This window comes from Suncus etruscus, chromosome 14 (assembly GCF_024139225.1).
Source record: "Suncus etruscus isolate mSunEtr1 chromosome 14, mSunEtr1.pri.cur, whole genome shotgun sequence".
NCBI lineage: Eukaryota > Metazoa > Chordata > Mammalia > Eulipotyphla > Soricidae > Suncus > Suncus etruscus.
This window is the reverse complement of record NC_064861.1, coordinates 62,096,659-62,110,284: the sequence shown is the minus strand read 5'-3', so window position 1 is coordinate 62,110,284 and position 13,626 is coordinate 62,096,659. Positions and strand designations below refer to the sequence as shown.

The 13,626-nt window shown below is 45.0% G+C and overlaps 1 protein-coding gene and 1 non-coding gene across 2 annotated transcripts in view; both read right to left on the bottom strand.

The window, feature by feature from the left end:
- The window catches only part of CTCF (CCCTC-binding factor), a 75,688-nt gene that overhangs the window by 57,775 nt on the left and 4,287 nt on the right, over nucleotides 1-13,626 (bottom strand). Inside the window, exon 2 of the mRNA XM_049786368.1 lies at nucleotides 7,068-7,184. The gene's annotated coding sequence lies outside the window, so the exon portion shown is untranslated. The remainder of the gene's footprint in view (nucleotides 1-7,067; nucleotides 7,185-13,626) is intronic.
- On the bottom strand, nucleotides 11,045-11,147 carry LOC126029210 (U6 spliceosomal RNA). The gene has a single exon (XR_007502855.1). It is a non-coding gene; the product is annotated as a U6 spliceosomal RNA (small nuclear RNA).

Below are 13,626 nucleotides of genomic sequence, written 5' to 3'. Positions count from 1 at the left end.
ACATATGTGATTAAAGTTAAACTTCAATTGCAGTGATTGCAAGAAATTGCATACTTCGTTGTGGTACCAAGGATCACAAACAGCAGTGTTACGCTGTCAGAATCTTTGACAATGGGCATATGGAGCAGGGCAGTGGTGCAGTAGATGGGACAACTTTCTGCTTGCAAGGAAGAAGCTAAATTTATTTTCTTTTTGGTTTCTGGGCCACACCTGGCAATGCTCAGGGGACCATATGGTATGCAGGGATTTTGAACCCAGACTGGCCATGTGCAAGGCAACCCACTGTACTATAGAGGAGCTAAACTATTAAATTAATTCCTACTTGAAAACAATTCTGAAGATGATTCCAGAAATTATGGTGCAGCAGACCCCAATTAAAATACATGGCACTGGAGCTAAAGAGATAATACAGTAGGTAAGGTGCTTGCCTTGCATATAGCTGACCTGGGTTCCATCCCTGGCATCCCATACGATTCCCCAGCAGCCTCAGGCATGATTCCTGAGTACAGAGCCAGGAGTAAAGAGAAACTGTGTGTGGCTCAAAACCACAACAAAAGACCTAACAAAAAAAATACTGGACCACAAAAGGTCCTCTGAGCACTGTTGTAGCTCAATACTGAGTACTGAGTACAATAATGAGCCAGCCAATAGCTCCTGAGAACTGCAGGGTGTGGCCCAAGGCCTCCCCTCCTTAAAAACACACAGGACAGTTAAAGAAGTTACTTTTAGAGCTGGAGAGATAGCTTAATGGTCTGAGCCCATACTTTGCATGTAGGAGGGCTAGGTTTAATCTCCAGCAGCCATGTTCCCTGAGCACCACTAGCACTCGAGACTAAGTAGCTTCTGAGCCAGGTGTAGCCCAAGGAACCAAATCAACAAAATAAGCTGCTGTGGAATCAATGAATGTGGCTCCATTAAGCAACAGAGTATCAGATTAAAACTCCACCCCCTCCCAAAAAGAACAATGTTTCAAAAGAAAAAAATTTTTTTTGGTTTTTGGGTCACACCCGGCAACTCTGGGGGGGAGGGTTTACTCCTGGCTCTAGGCTCAGAAATCGCCCCTGGCAGACTCAGGGGACCATATGGGACGGCGGGATCTGAACCACCTTCACACGCAAGGCAAATGCCTTACCTCCATGCTATCTCTCTGGCCCTCTTTAGCTCTCTTGATAGACGGACATACATTACTACATATCTAGGAAAATGATATGGAGGCTATGTATTACTACTTTTGAATCTAGTGGAACTGGGCAGTCTTTGTTTTTTTGGCTTTTTTTTTGGGGGGGGGTTGGGCCACACCCATTTGATGCTCAGAGGTTACTCCTAAGCACTCAGAAATTGCCCCTGGCTTGGGGGGACCATATGGGACACCTGGGGATTAAACCGTGGTCCTTCCTTGGCTAGCGCTTGCAAGGCAGACACCTTATCTCTAGCGCCACCTCTCCGGCCCCATGTCTTTGATATACTTTTGATTTTAAGTATGTATTAGAATTTTATTGTTGTGAGGCTTCTCAATAGTGTTTGGTGCTGTCACTAATATTACCTTTACTTTGATACAATTTAATTTTGAGGGTTTTTTTTCCCTATATCTGCCAGAACTTTAAGAATTCTGCAGTAATATAGGTAGATATAGTAAATAGAACATCCTTGGGGAAAGGTGTGATTAACACATTTTCATATTTATTTTTACTTTTAGTGTAGCCAGGTTTTTGGGCCACACCTGGCTGTGATCGGGGCTTTTGACTCCTGGCTCTAAACTCAGAAATCGCCCCTGGCAGGCACAGGGGACCATATGGGATGCCGGGATTCGAACCCCCGTCCTTCTGCATGAAAGGCAAATGCCTTACCTCCATGCTATCTCTCCGGCCCCTCAAAAGAAATATTTTAAGAGTTATAAATACTATAGCTCAGAGATTAGGATGTCACCATTTTCACTCTTGCTATTTAAAGAGGATATGTAAAAACCAGTAAAACTGCTAATTGTGGATGAGCTAATGGGACACTTGAGAATTGTTCTATAGAATTCAGTGGGTGGGATCAGGAAGGAAATAAGGAAATTGGTGAAGAGCAATGGACTGCTGGAGACTGGTATTGGAACATTACAGACCAGAAACTCAATCATGATTATCTTTGTGACTTTGTAATCCATAGTAATTCAATTTAAAAAAATTGTGTGGTAGTGTGCATGTTCTCACTCTCTACTTTGAACCATTCCTGAGCATTATGAGGAGGAATGGGAGTAGGCAATGTTTCTAATTCGGTTCAGTTATCTAGAAACTACCTTGTGCCTGTCAGACTGTAGGAAGCACCTTTGAATACAATATAAGAAAATAAGTAACTGGTGATAGAACTACTCTATAGTTCAAAAGCATTTCTTTTCATGGGGTCAGAGCCATAGTACAGTGGGCAGGGCACTTGTCTTGCTTGAGGCTGACCTGGGTTTAATGTTTAGCACCCTATAAGTTCCCTGAGCCTTCCAGGACTGATCTCTGATCACTGCTAGGTGACAAAACAACAACAACAACAAAATGGCTCCTCTACTAAGCTCCAAAAGAAACCAATGTCCATGGACTATTCCCAGGAACTTTGGTTGGGATAACTATCCTGAGGCATCCTCAGAAGAGATGGCAACAGATTCCCCTTTCTGTCTGAGGGCACAGACACCAAATTTGTTCCAGCTCTATAGATCTGGGGCCACAGGCCAGAAGCCACTAGGAGACACCTCACAATGTCATAGCAGAGTCAGAGCAAACCTGATGGGAAACTTACAGGGAAGATAACCAAGATCAGTAAATCTGAACAGTAACAAAGAAACTTATCTTAGCACTAACCACAGTCCAGTAAATCCTCAGACAATCACAACTATTTCAAACTGACCCTTATATTGATGTAAGATTGTTTTTGTTTTTTTTTGGACCACACCTGGTGATACTCAGGGGTTTACTCCTGACTATGCACTCAGAAATTACTCCTGGCTCGGGGGACCACATGGGACACCGGGGATTGAACCCAGGTCCATCCTGGGTCAGCCGCGTGCAAGGCAAATGTCCTACTGCTATGCTATCGCTCTGGCCCTTGATCTAAGTTTTGACAATTCTCTTTTTTTTTGTTTATGGGTCACACCCGGCCACGTTCAGGGGTTACTCCTAGTTCTATGCTCAGAAATCTCTCCTGGCAGGCTCGGGGGACCATATGGGATGCCAGGATTCGAACACAATCCTTCTGCATGCAAAGCAAATGCCTTACCTCCATGCTATCTCTCCGGCCTCTAAGTTTTGATAATTCATTTACCTCTGTATTATTACAAACAATATGAAGTAATGTTTGTGCCTACAAGGGGACAGGATAGGTAATGAGCAGGGAACTGGGGATACTGGTAGGGTGAATGTCACACTGGTAGTGGGTCTGAAACAACTGTTATTATGAATTTGAACACAAATCAAAGTGTCTTAATAATAATTATTAATCATTAATAACAATAATAAAGTATTTCTTTCTTTTTTTTTTTTTTTTTTTTTTTTGTTTTTTGGCCACACCCGGTAACGCGCAGGAGTTACTCCTGGCTATGCGCTCAGAAGTCGCTCCTGGCTTGGGGGACCATATGGGACGCCGGGGGATCGAACTGCGGTCCGTCTCCTAGGCTAGCGCAGGTAAGGCAGGCACCTTACCTCCAGCGCCACCGCCCGGCCCCTAATAAAGTATTTCTAATCAAATGTTTCCTCAGTAGGGTTCAGAGAGATAGTACAGTAATAAAATGCTTGCCTTACCCTCAGTTGACCTAGGTTCAATCCCTGGAACCACATTAAATCCTCCCTTCCCAACCTCCAACTCCCAAGAAGTGACTCCTAAGTGCAGAGGCAGGAGTAAGCCCTGAGCACAGTCAGTGAAACCTAAAACAAAACTGAACAAATATATAGTACCATATAAAATTTCCCCAATCCTAAAAAAATTTCCCACTCAGAAGACAATGTTTCATTTCATTGAAGACTTGTTATCAGACAGTAATAGCTTTCACATTCTGCTCACATAAGTTTTTGTTTTAATGTAAAAAAAATCATATTACTTACCAGTTAAATTACTTAACTCACTGCCCCCTCAATGAGCACAACTGAAGCTCCAGGAAGACGGGTCATGTTTTATCTTGTGGCTTCAAGTACCCAGGAATGATACCATTTTGTACCCTAAGGGTATTCATATCCCAGTTTGAGAAACAGGGATCTAAATAATTAAGCTAGCCAAAATACTTAAAAGTAACCAATTCCCATTCCCTAAATTTTAGGCTAATTTCTCAATAGCTTTTCAAATCATTTTTGTTTTACTTTTCAGCATTTCAATACTATGCACTCTGTAACTACATTCCTAAAAGAACCTCTAAGGCACAAATCATTTCTGTATTCACTGACCTTGTATTTCCCTATTATCAAGGTAAAAAAGCTACTCATTTAGATAATAGAAATTTCAAGAATAGAGCTTCTGCTCCTTTTCCTTTCCTCTATCTACTCTAGCCACAGCTCGTAAGAAAAAGATCATTGGGCACAGCAGCACTTGCCTTGCAAGCAGCCGATCCAGGACCAAAGGTGGTTGGTTCGAATCCCGGTGTCCCATATGGTCCCCCGTGCCTGCCAGGAGCTATTTCTGAGCAGACAGCTGGGTGTGGCCCAAAAACCAAAAAAAAAAAAAAAAAAAAATCAATGATCCATTCATATAAATTTATCTAATCTCCGAATCTATAATTCCCATTAACACTCCATTCTGCCTTAACACTTTTTTTGGGGGGGGGGGGTCACACCCAGCAGTGCTCTGGGGTTACTTCTGGCTATGAGCTCAGAAAACACTCCTGGCAGGCTCAGGGGATCATATGGGATGCCGGGATTTGAACCACCATCCTTTTGCATGCAAGGCAAACATCTTACCTCCATGCTATCTCTCCGGCCCTGCAATCACATTTTTCAGAGGATGAGAAACGTGCTATTTGGTTGGTAGATGTTCTGTTGATGCTTGGGTTTTTTTTTTTTTTTTTTGAGGGGGGAGGGGGCACACCCGGTGATGCTCAAGGCTACTCCTGGCTAAGCACTCAGAAATCGCTCCTGGTTGGGAAACCATATGGGAAACCAGGGGATTGAACTGCTGTCACTCCTAGGCTACTGCCAGAAGACAGATGCCTTACCGCTCCACACCACCGCTTTGGCCCATTTAGTTGTTTGTTTTTTTTTTTTTTTTTTGGGGGGGGAGTAGGGTACATACCCAGCAATGCTCAGATTATTCCTGGCTCTGCACTAAGGAATTATTCCTGGTGGGCTAGGGTGATCATATGGGATACTGGAGATCAAACCTGGGTTGGCTATATGCAAGGCAAGTGTCCTATTAGCCATACTCACTCCAGCCTTGAAGTTTTTTTTTTATTTTTTTGGTTTTTGGATCACACCTGGCAGTGCTCAGGGGTTTCTCCTGGCTCTAAGCTCAGAAATCGCCCCTGGCAGGCACTGGGAACCATATGGGACACCGGGATTAGAACCCTGTCCTGCTGCATGCAAGGCAAACCTCCATGCTATCTCCCTAGCCTCAAGTATTTTTTATACACAGAACCCTACTTTGTTATTGAGATCCCAAAGCCTAATTGACCCTGATGTCTAAAGGAGGTCTATTTCAAGTTTTCTACAATGGTCGTTACCACCTTATCACAGAAATTATAGTATCCCCACACTACTGTTTGTAGATGGACGGACGGACAGACAGACACAGACAGATACACACACACACATACACACGATTGTCACATTCTGTGCAAACATACGTCATCAGCTACACAAACTCAATTATAACAGGTCTTTTTCTTTTTTTTTTTTTTTTTTTTGGTTTTTGGGCCACACCCTGTGACGCTCAGGGGTTACTCCTGGCTATGAGCTCAGAAGTTGCTCCTGGCTTCTTGGGGGACCATATGGGACGCCGGGGGAGCCGGGGGATCGAACCGCGGTCCGTCCTAGGCTAGCGCAGGCAAGGCAGGCACCTTACCCCTAGCGCCACCGCCCGGCCCCGTCTTTTTCTTTTTTATAACAGGTCTTTTAAATAGCTTGTCAAAAGTTAGAATATATACTTGCAGGGTTTCTACACAAAAGTAGCCATTTCCTGATGTCTTTCTAGATAAAAACTCAGAATGGTACTTAAAAATATTTAATGCTGGGCCTGGAGATAGCACAGTGGCGTTTGCCTTGCAAGCAGCCGATCCAGGACCAAAGGTGGTTGGTTAGAATCCCGGTGTCCCATATGGTTCCCGTGCCTGCCAGGAGCTATTTCTGAGCAGACAGCCAGGATTAACCCCTGAGCACCGCCGGGTGTGGCCCAAAAACCAAAAAAAAAAAAAAAAAAAAAAAAAAAATTTAATGCTGGGGTCCGGGGAGATAGCTCAGAGGCGTTTGCCTTGCAAGCAGCCGATCCAGGACCAAAGGTGGTTGGTTCGAATCCCGGTGTCCCATATGGTCCCCCGTGCCTGCCAGGAGCTATTTCTGAACAGACAGCCAGGAGTAACCCCTGAGCACCGCTGGGTGTGGCCCAAAAAACAACAACAACAACAAAAAATTAATGCTAAAAAATATATTGAATGCTTTAAATATTTTTATCAACTCTGAAAAGAGCCTCCATAATTGGTGTTATTTTTTACAAATGAGAACTATAAAAATAGAAAGATTAAAAATTCAGCATCACCCAGCCTATGTAGCAGTGCAATTTCAAACCCAAACTATAGTCTTCATGCTTTCAATCACCCAGTCTTACATCTCCTATATCCAAAATTAATCCAACTCCTCCAACCTTATTATTCCCCTTTTTTTTTTTTTTTTTTTTTTTTTTTTTTTTGGTTTTTGGGCCACACCCGTTTGACGCTCAGGGGTTACTCCTGGCTATGTGCTCAGAAATCGCCCCTGGCTTGGGGGGACCATATGGGACGCCGGGGGATCGAACCGTGGTCCTTCCTTGGTTAGCGCTTGCAAGGCAGACACCTTACCTCCAGCGCCACCTACCCGGCCCCATTATTCCCCTTTTTAAGACCAGTAAGTGAAAATTACATTTACCTCTCCGTGGCTGCAAAGTCAATTTGAGGAAGGAAAACAGAACCCAGTTTTCAAACTTCTGATCAGCAATCTGTCCACTAGTGCATCTTATTCTTTGGCCCCAGGTCTGTAATCATTCTAAAATAGAAGCATAAATCATTTTACTTGTTTTCTTTTGAGACACATCAGGAGTGCTCAGGGCCTACTCCTGGCTGGGGGGTGGGGGTGAAGGGATGGTCACTCCTGGCAGTACTTGGATGATGGACCAAACCTGGTGTTCCTGCTTACAAAACATGCATTCTAGTCCACTGAGTTCTCTCTCCAGTTGCTTCTTTTCTTGCAGTGCCAAGAGCAATGCTCAAGTCTCATGAATATAAGGCATGCACTTTGATGCTGAACTACAGCTCATCCCTACAAATCACTTTCTAAACACTAAATGAACTAAAAAGAAAAAAGAAAAAAAGCGGGGCTGGAGTGATAGCGAAGTGTTTGCCTTGCACATGGCCAACACAGGATGGACCCCGTCCCCTTCCCCCCCCCCATCACATACGGTTCCCCAAGCCAGGAGCTATTTCTGAGCACACAGCCAGGAGTAACCCTTAAGTCCTCGATGTCGAACCTATGGCACACAAAGGCCTTGCAGCTGGCACTCAGGAAGGGGTCTGCAATTAAGATACGCAGCACAGTGGGAGGCTAGTGTGCAGGTGTCTGCTTTGCAGCTCACCTAGCAACAGGGCCGGATTGTCCATTGGGAGGACCAGGTATTGTGCAGCAGTTTGGGCACTCAAGACTCAAAAGTTTAGCCATCACTGCATGTCACTGGGGGTGGTCCAAACCGCTCCCCTCAAAAAGCTAATAATGGCACCTGAGAAATAATACAGCAGGTAGGAACTTTCCTTGCACATATAGCTCATATAGGTTTGATCCCAACACATTATATGGTCCTCTGAGCACTGCCATAAGTGATTCCTGAGCACAGAGTTCCCAGTATCACAGGGTATAGCTCAAAAACAAAAATAAAATCATAGGGGCTGGAATTATTAAGTAGTAATAAAAAATGATCAGACTTAAACACCAAATCCAAATCCAACGACAACAGATCGATACCCAATCTACAACAAGCTAGACACAGAGGGGACCAACTTATACTAGCAGTCCAGGGGTAAAGGAAGGGGATATGGGATGCATACTGGAACAGGGATGGAGGGAAGACAACTTTGGTGGTGGGAATTCCCCTGATTCAATGTCACTATATACCTAAAATATTACTGTGAAAGATATGTAATCCACTTTGGTCAAAATAAAAATTATTATAAAAAAATAATAGGGGCTGGAATGGTGGTGCAGGGTGTAAAGGTGTCTGCCTTGCCCGTGCTAGCCTAGGACAAACCGTGGTTTGATACCCGCCGTCCTATATGGTTCCCCCAAGCCAGGAGCGATTTCTGTGTGCATAGCCAGGAGTAACCCCTGAGCATCACCAGGTGTGGCCCAAACCCCCCCCCCCAAAATAAAATAACAACAACAAAAAATTCTGAGCTGGACAGATAGTGCAGCACATTAGATCACTTGTCTTGTACATGGCTAACCCAGGATGGTTTTTTTTTGGGGGGGGGGGGGGCGGTCCACACCCAGCAGCACTCAGGGGTTACTCCTGGCTCTGCACTCAGAAGTTGCTCCTGGCAGGCTCGGTGGGCCATATGGGATTCAGGAAATCTAACCAGAGTCTATCCGGGGTTGGTCGCATGCAAGTGCCCTATGGCTGGATTCATTTTTTTTTGGGGGGGGGGCCACACCTGGCAGCACTCAGGGGTTACTCCTGGCTATCCGCTCAGAAATAGCTCCTGGCAGGCTCGGGGGACCATATGGGACACCAGGATTTGAACCAATCACCTTAGGTCCTGGATCGGCTGCTTGCAAGGCAAACACCGCTGTGCTATCTCTCCGGCCCCCAGTTCGGATTCTTAACAGTGCATATGATCCCCTGAACACAACTAGAAATGATTCCTGAGCATGGCGTGAACAAATTCCAGAACATTGATAGATGTGACCCAAAAAAAAATTAATTACCAGGACCACAGAGATAGTACAGAGATAGTGCTTGTGTTACAAATGGTAAAGCCAAATTCAGTCTCTAGCACTATTGCATATGGTCCCCTGAGGAATGCCAAGAGTAACCCCTGAGCACAATGCCAGGTGCAAACCTGAGAACTGCCAAGTAAAGCCCAAAAACTTTAAATTTTTTTCTATGTTGGGCCTGGAGAGATAGCACAGCGGCATTTGCCTTGCAAGCAGCCAATCCAGGACCTAAGGTAGTTGGTTCGAATCCCGGTGTCCCATATGGTCCCCCGTGCCTGCCAGGAGCTGTTTCTGAGCAGACAGCCAGGAGTAACTCCTGAGCACCACCGGGTGTGGCCCAAAAACCAAAAAAAAAATTTTTTTTCCTATGTTCAGCATAAAATGGCATTACTTATTAAAAATTAGTTTGGGGGCCAGAGATAGCATGGAAGTAGGGCGTTTGCCTTTCATGCAGAGGGTGGTAGTTTGAATCCCGGCACCCCATATGGTCCCTGAGCCTGCCAGGAGCGATTTCTTTCTTTCTTTCTTTCTTTTTTTTTCAGGAGTAACCACTGAGCACTGCTGGGTGTGACCCAAAAACCAAAAAAAAAAAAAAAATTAGTTTGGGGGACTGGAGTGAGAGTACAGCCATATGGTGTTTGCCTTGCAAGCAGCTTGCAGCTGACTGGGATGAATCCAGGTTCGATTCCCAGCATTCCATACTGTCCAAGCCAGCCAGGAGCTATTTCTGAGTGCAGAGCCAGGAGTAATTCCTGAACACTACCGGGTGCCAAAGAACCAAAATAAACAAATAAACAAATGTTTAAAAAAATAAAAATAGGGGCTGGAGAGATAGCACTGCAGTAGGTAGGATGTTTGCCTTGCAAGCAGCCACCCAGGACCAAGGTGGTTCGAATCCCGGCATTCCCATATGGTCCCCCATCCTGCCAGGATCGATTTCTGAGCAGAGAGCCAGGAGTAACCCCTGGGCGCCGATGGGTGTGGCCCAAGGACCAAAAAAAAGAGAGAAAAAAGAAAAAAGAAAAGAAAAATTGGGAGGAGAAGGCTGACTAGAAGTGACAAAGTGCAGTGGTGGAGGTTTATGGGACATTTTGGTGGTACCGTAATTTTGTTCACCCAAAGCATAAGTATCAACACTATTATAGCCATGTTACCTGAACTACAATAAGAACAAAACAATATATATTGATTTTGAACCACATCTGGTAGTGCTCAGAGGTTTCTCTTGACTGTGTTCAAGGTTTACTCCTGGCAGTGCTTGGGAGGCCAGATGGGGAGCCAGTATTCACGCCAGGTTGCCAAGTGCCCTGCCCATTATACCATGGCCCTGCAAACTAGCCTCCGCAAACCAAAAAGAAAAAAAATTTAAGTTTAGGGGCTGGAGCGGTGGCGAAAGCGGTAGGGTGTTTGCCTTGTAAGCACTAACCTAGGATGAACCGTAGTTTGATCCCCAGCATCCCATATGGCCCCCCAAGCCAGGAGTGATTTCTGAGATCGTAGCCAGGAGTAACCCCTGAACATCGCGGGGGGTTGGGGTGGTGGCCCAAAAATCAAAACAAACAAGCAAAAAGAACTGTCAAGCTTTAGGTAATGCTAGAAAGAAACTTACCTCCAAAGAAAATGGTTCCCCCCCCCCAGAAAAAATCCTTATTTTCACCTAACAACATCTTTCCTCAAACTTTTCTAATTTTTGTTTGTTTGTTTTTCCGGCCACACCCGGTGATGCACAGGGGTTACTCCTGGCTATGCGTTCAGAAATCACTCGGCTTAGGGGACCATATGAGATTCCAGGGGATAGAAAGGAATCGTGGTCCGTCCTAGGCTAGCATGTGCAAGGGAGACAGACGCCTTACTGCTAGAGCCACCACTCCGGCCCCTAATTTTTCTTTTTTCTAATTTTTTCCCTAATTTTTCTTTTTTTTTTAAAAAAGGAACACCACGAATTTGTATCATCCTTGTGCAAGGGCCCTGCTAATCTTCTCTGTATCTTTACAATTTTAGAATATATGCTGCCAAAGTGAGCACAGAAGTTTATTCCTTAAATAAAACTACTTTACTTTGGGACCAAAATACAAAGTACAGCAGGTAGGGTTCTTGTCTTGCACACGCTGCGTTTGGTCCCTGGCATTTCATATGGTATCCACCAGGAATAATTCCTGAGTGCACAGACAGAAGTAACCCGAGTATCACAGGGTGTGGCCCAAAAAACAAAAGCAAACAAACAAGAAATAAAGCTTCTCTGGTTGCAGCTCTATAAAACTCCAAATAGCGTATTTAGACATCCAGTAAATGGCAAATTGGGGTCCATTTTTGTCCTAGCATAACTCGGAAATGATTTATGACTCTGAAAATTCTAAGAGTGATCAACAAGCATAGAAAAATTAGCACTATTCTTGGGAATATATGCTAGGAGTTTACAATATGTAGTTATATACATCTTGTACTCAGATACTAATCACTGAAAAAAACGCATTAAAACATAGCCAAATAATAATAATAAAAAAAGCAGGATTAAAAAAAAAGCATAGCCAAAGATAGGAGGATAGCAACTGGACAAGGTTAGGGATTTAGGGGCTAAAAAGAGTCCCGTAGGTAGAGCATTTGCCTTACACATAGCCAATCTGGATCCAATCCATGGCACCCCATAAAGTCCCTGAGTCCACCAAGAGAGATTCCTGAGTGTAGAGCCAGGCAGGAGTAGCCCTGAGCACCACCAGGTGTGGCTCAAAAACAAAACAAAACAAATACAAATAAGGCCAGGGCATTAAGAGGTCAGGTCACATGTGCTGCAGGCAGAGATCCAGATTCCATCACCAAGATTACAGGTACGGGACAGAATGGTAGCACAGTGATAGTGCATTTGCTTTGCCTTGCATGCAGCTGACCCAGGAAGGACATGGGTTCAATTCTCGGCATCCCATATGGTCCCCCAGCCAGGAGCAATTTCTGAGTGCAAAGCCTTTAGGTGTGGCCCCAAACAAAACAAAACAACAGGGGCTGGCGAGGTGGCGCTAGAGGTAAGGTGTCTGCCTTGCAAGCGCTAGCCAAGGAAAGGACCACAGTTCGATTCCCCCCCACCCCGGCGTCCCATACAGTCCCCCCCAAGCCAGCGGCAATTTCTGAGCGCATAGCCAGGAATAACCCCTGAGCATCAAACAAGAGTGTGGCCCAAAACAAACAAACAAAAACAACAGGCACACTCCCTCAAAGCACTACATAGGAGAAACCCATGAGCCTAAAGAAGTAGGCCCAGCATCATTACACCCCCAATAAATAAAGGACCATACTCCAAATAAAGAAAAAACAAAATGGTCCCCCATGCCTACCAGGAGCTATTTCTGAGCAGACAGCCAGGAGTAACACCTGAGCAATGTCGGGTGTGGCCCCCCCCCCAAAAATAAAGAAATTGGTGGTGATAGAACATGTACCTAGCATTACGAGGTCCTAGTTTTAAATCTGATGTACAAAAATAAATAAAATGATGTCTCTAAGCAGATGTATGACCTGGAGTAAACTTGATGTCAACAGTGTTCCTGAAGCCCACTCACCCACCCAGTATCTCGAGATGACTCTGCTAGTAGGCACCACTGCTCACGGTTCTGTCTTCTTGAACCCCTAGACCAGTGATGACTAACCTTTTTGAGCCCAAGTGCCCAAACTAGAGCACACAACCAAAAAATTTCCTCAAAAGTGCAAACACATCAATTAAACCTTAATAACAAGATTTTAGTATCTAAAAACTATGCGGCACGTGCCGCATATCTTAATTGTGGACCTTTCCGCTTGCCAGCTGCTGGCACGCCTGCCATGATTCGCCATCGCGGCCCAAGACAATCATAGGAGGCCTCTTCCACTCCCAAGGAATCCCCAAATCACCAAAAAAATTCCTAAATGGTTATCTTCATTTTGTGTGTCCTTTAACACTAATGGATCACACTTGATGGGGCTTACCATTGCAGCAACTAAAGCTTAATTTGTAACTTCCCCCAAAATGCAGTACTCAGGATGATCACTCCTGGTAATTCTTGGTCAAGCAAGAAAGCCAGACATTGGTTCAACATGAAAACCCAAGGATACAAGAACCCAAGAAACCAACAGGGTAATATCCAGCAATGCTCCTGTCAGTGCCAAGGATCAACACTAGTCAACTACAGGCAAAAAAAGCACCTTAGGGCCCGGAGAGATAGCACAGAGGCATTTGCCTTGCAAGCAGCCGATCCAGGACCAAAGGTGGTTGGTTCGAATCCCGGTGTCCCATATGGTCCCCCGTGCCTGCCAGGAGCTATTTCTGAGCAGACAGCCAGGAGTACCCCCTGAGCACCGCCGGGTGTGGCCCAAAAACCCAAACCACCCCCCCAAAAAAGAAGCACCTTAACACCTTAATATCCTGCTACCCTTTTTTTTTGGGGGGGGGGGCCACACCCTTTTGATTCTCAGGGGTTACTCCTGGCTAAGCGCTCAGAAATTGCCCCTGGCTTGGGGGGACCATATGGGATGCCGGGGG